Consider the following 5,204-nt stretch of genomic DNA (forward strand, 5'->3'; position numbering starts at 1 on the left):
AACACTGAGGCGGCGCCGGACTCTACCACCTGCATACAGATAGGGAGGCATTGACATTCGTGCAATACATAGAGAGTATTTAACGCTTTGTAGAAAGAAATTACAATTAGTACTTCACCGCTTCATGAATTCGGGTTGACACTGAAGTGTAAATTAAAATTCTCTCTTTTTTTTTCCCGACGACCTCCCCTCCGATTAGGACATGGTGTCTTCCTGTGGTCTATTGGAATGTAGTGGTGGGAGAAGCGGCGGGTGCTATTCTCGTCTTTGGAGGGGATGTCATATAAATAGTCAGGGGTCTGGAGCAGGACGGCGGCTCTCACAAGAAGGGGGGCCATACATAAGTAGAAAAAAATATCCCTTATGTTAAAGGGGTTGTCCAAGATTATTATTATTTTTTTATTCCTAAAAGCAGAGAATCAGGTTTAATAATACCAGTTAAAGGGGGTTTCTGTGGGTTTTTAACAACTTGTCCCAGAGCAGAGGGCTGTATACAATAAAACCCCCTATGTCCCGGGCACTCCAGTACATGCTCCAGGACCTACTGGTACCACAGCAATGATTGCCAACATTACCGCTAATTCCAGTCACTGGCACCATGCATCCACTTGCCCATGTCACCACTGAGGCCAATGATTGGCAGCAACAGTCACATGAACGATGGGCGTGACATCAGCGCTGAAGGGACCAGAGTGCTGGCCTCCGCAGTCTTGTGCTGTACATGGCTGCTGCATCTCTGCTGAGGCCAGAGATTGGCTGCAGCCATCATGGTGTGAATGCACAGCATTAAAGCAGAGTGGTTTCAGACAAAATGTGGCCCTGGGCAAAATCAAAAGAAGGGGCCCACATCTTGTAATAATTTGCTAAAATCCCAGTCCGACACCCCCATCGCTCAGCTGTTTGATGAGACGGCGCGTGCTGTTCACTGCTGCTGTCCCATAGACATACAGCAGCAGAGCAGGAAGAGAGAAGGCACAGGTGCACAGCACACGCAGTCTCCTCAAACAGCTGATCGTCGGGAGTGCCGGGTGTCAGACCCCCGCCGATCTAATATTGATGACCTATCCTAAGGATAGGTCATCAATATGAAAAAAATAAAAAACGGAGAACCTCTTGAAACTACCCCCAATACTGTGCTAGTTCTGCTCCCCCCCCCCCCCCCATGTCCACAAACACTATACTATACACCCAGACTGCCTTCATTAGTAATGGTGCCCCCAATAGTGATAATACTCCCCAAGATAGCCCCCATAAGTAGCAATGCCCTCCATATTGCATCAAATAAATAATAACACCGCCCCTACTGTACTCTAGTAGTAATAATATACCCATAATGCCAGTAGTACCAGTATGTATATAATGCTCCTCCATTCCTCCCCAGTAGTGCCAAGTATATATAATGATCTCCTTCCCCCCATCCCTGGTGGACATTTTGTATAAAAAAAAAAAAAAAAAACTGTCTCCCTCCCGTTCCCCCGCCGCTGTCTGCGATGCAGACCACGGTTTTATCTTTGGCTTGTGTTGCTGCGTCCTGATTCATGTGGTCCCAATGACATCACCACTCCTGCTCCGGGTCTCACGTGATGACGTCATCATGCGAGGTTGCAGTGATGTCCTTTCGGCTTCTTGCTCTGTTCTAACGCTTCACGGGCTTGAGGTCTAGCGGCCTGAGGCTTGTGAAGTTGGACCGCCATGAGCTTGCCCCCTTTATGGGTAGCGAAGTGCCACCCTAGGCGGATGACTACCCTCCCTTATCCATGGTCCCGGCCCTAATTCAGAGCACATTACTGCAGGAGGGACTATAACTCCCAGAGCACATTACAGGGGGACGTATAAGAGGATGGGACTACAACTCCCAACATGTCCAAGTAGTTATTATGTAATATCAGAGTACATTACAAGAGGAGGTCCCGTATTTTTTGCCCTATGTGACGCACCGGCCCATAAGACACACCTAGGTTTTAGAGGGGGACAATAAGAAAAAAATATTTTTCATCAGAACTCGGGTCAGACCACTAATCAGATCCCCAATTTTAATCAGACCCAAACAAGACCTCAGATCAGACCCCCAATCAGACCTCAGATAAGAGCCTCATGCCTCTCATCAGTCCCCAGCAGTCTCATATCAGCCCCCAGCAGTCCCCATTGCCTCATATCAGCCCCCATTGCCTCTCATATTAGCCCCTAGCAGCCCCCAGTGCCTCATATCAGCCCCCAGCATCTACATATTGCCCCACATCAGCCTCCAAAAGCCCCATATTGCCTCAGCATCTCCATATTGCCCCAGATCAGCCCCCAGCATCTCCATATTACACCCATATCCTCCTCTAGCATCTCGATATTGCTCCCATATCAGCCTCCAGCATGTCCATATTGCCCCCATATCAGCCTCCAGCATGTCCATATTGTCCCCATATTCGCCTCCAGCATGTCCATATTCCCCCCCACACACTTTTTTTGGGGGGGGGGTGCATCTTATGGGGCAAAAAATACGGTATACAACTCCCAGCATATCCAGGGTGTAATGTACCATGATATTATATAATAATGGCCTGGACATGCTGAGAGTTGTAGTTCTCTCCTCTTATACCTTCTCTTGTAATGTATTCTGATATTACATAACAAGCTGGACATGCTGGGAATTGTAGTCATCTCCTCATACCTCATCTTGTAATGTACTCTGATATTACATAACAGGAGGTATAAGAGGAGAGTACTACAACTCCCAGCATTTCCCTGGCACTTACATTGAATCCATACTTCTTCACATGCATGGCTGGTCTTCTTCTTCTTCTTCATTACTTTACTGCACTGCTGAGCTCCGCCTCCTGTTCTAGTGACATGATGATGAGGTCATCGCAGGTCCTTCATCCACTCTTCTCTGCTGAGCTCCGCCTCCTGCATCTGACATTATCGCAGGTCCTGTCAGCACTAGGGTAATGATTAGGGATGAGCGAACTCGAACTGTATAGTTCGGGTTCGTACCGAATTTTGGGGTGTCCGTGACACGGACCCGAACCCGGACATTTTCGTAAAAGTCCGGGTTCGGGTTCGGTGTTCGTCGCTTTCTTGGCGCTTTTGTGACGCTTTCTTGGCGCTTTTTGAAAGGCTGCAAAGCAGCCAATCAACAAGCGTCATACTACTTGCCCCAAGAGGCCGTCACAGCCATGCCTACTATTGGCATGGCTGTGATTGGCCAGAGCACCATGTGACCCAGCCTCTATTTAAGCTGGAGTCACATAGCGCCGCCCGTCACTCTGCTCTGATTAGCGTAGGGAGAGGTTGCGGCCGCGACAGTAGGGCGAGATTAGGCAGATTAACTCCTCCAAAGCACTTGATTATTGATCGATCTGCAGCTGTGGATCATTGAGCTGCTGATACTCAATTGCTCACTGTTTTTAGGCTGCCCAGACTGTTTGTCAGTCACATTTTTCTGGGGTGATCGGCGGCCATTTTGTGTCTTGTGGTGCGCCAGCACAAGCTGCGACCAAGTGCATTTAACCCTCAATGGTGTGGTTGTTTTTTGGCTAAAGCCTACATCAGGGTGAAGCTGTCACACCAAGTGCATTTAACCAGCAATAGTCTGTTTATTTTTTGGCCATATACTACATCAGGGGCAAGCTGCGCCCGTCACCAAGTGCATTTAACCCTCAGTAGTGTGGTTGGTCAAGCTGTCACACCAAGTGCATTTAACCAGCAATAGTCTGTTCATTTTTTGGCCATATACTACATCAGGGGCAAGCTGCGCCCGTCACCAAGTGCATTTAACCCTCAGTAGTGTGGTTGGTCAAGCTGTGACACCAAGTGCATTTAACCAGCAATAGTCTGTTTATTTTTTGGCCATATACTACATCAGGGGCAAGCTGCGCCCGTCACCAAGTGCATTTAACCCTCAGTAGTGTGGTTGGTGAAGCTATCACACCAAGTGCATTTAACCAGCAATAGTCTGTTCATTTTTTGGCCATATACTAAATCAGGGGCAAGCTGCGCCCGTCACCAAGTGCATTTAACCAGCAATAGTCTGTTCATTTTTTGGCCATATACTACATCAGGGGCAAGCTGCGCCCGTCACCAAGTGCATTTAACCCTCAGTAGTGTGGTTGGTCAAGCTGTGACACCAAGTGCATTTAACCAGCAATAGTCTGTTCATTTTTTGGCCGTATACTACATCAGGGGCAAGCTGCGCCCGTCACCAAGTGCATTTAACCCTCAGTAGTGTGGTTGGTCAAGCTGTGACACCAAGTGCATTTAACCAGCAATAGTCTGTTCATTTTTTGGCCATATACTACATCAGGGGCAAGCTGCGCCCGTCACCAAGTGCATTTAACCAGCAATAGTGTGGTTATTTTTTGGCCATATCCCAGTCTAATTCTGTCACTAAATCCATACCGGTCACCCAGCGCCTAAATACTAGGCCTCAAATTTATATCCCGCTAAATCTCTCGTTACCGCTGTACTGTTGTGGCTGGGCAAGTTATTTAGTGTCCGTCAAAGCACATTTTTTGTTCTGGGTTGAAATACAATTCCCAATTTAGCAATTTAGCAATTTCATAATTTAGTGGTTTCTGCTATATCAGAGCTATTTGAAATCTATCCCTAAAAGGGTATATAATATTCAAGGTGCACATAGGGTCATTCAGAATAACTTCACACACACGCTACTGTGCATATCCCAGTCTAATTCTGTCACTAAATCTATACCGGTCACCCAGCGCCTAAATACTAGGCCTCAAATTTATATCCCGCTAAATCTCTCGTTACCGCTGTCCTGTTCTGGCTGGGAAAGTTATTTAGTGTCCGTCAAAGCACATTTTTTGTTCTGGGTTGAAATACAATTCCCAATTTAGCAATTTCATAATTTAGTGGTTTCTGCTATATCAGAGCTATTTGAAATCTATTCTAATCTCGTTGCAGCTCTGGGACTAGCCAATTTGACGCACATCCCTTGCTTGGCGCATGTGCTGAATTTGGTGGTGCAGAAGTTCATACACAACTACCCCGACATGTCAGAGCTGCTGCATAAAGTGCGGGCCGTCTGTTCGCGCTTCCGGCGTTCACATCCTGCTGCTGCTCGCCTGTCTGCGCTACAGCGTAACTTCGGCCTTCCCGCTCACCGCCTCATATGCGACGTGCCCACCAGGTGGAACTCCACCTTGCACATGCTGGACAGACTGTGCGAGCAGCAGCAGGCCATAGTGGAGTTT

This window comes from Bufo gargarizans, chromosome 1 (genome assembly GCF_014858855.1).
Source record: "Bufo gargarizans isolate SCDJY-AF-19 chromosome 1, ASM1485885v1, whole genome shotgun sequence".
In the NCBI taxonomy this organism is placed as follows: domain Eukaryota; kingdom Metazoa; phylum Chordata; class Amphibia; order Anura; family Bufonidae; genus Bufo; species Bufo gargarizans.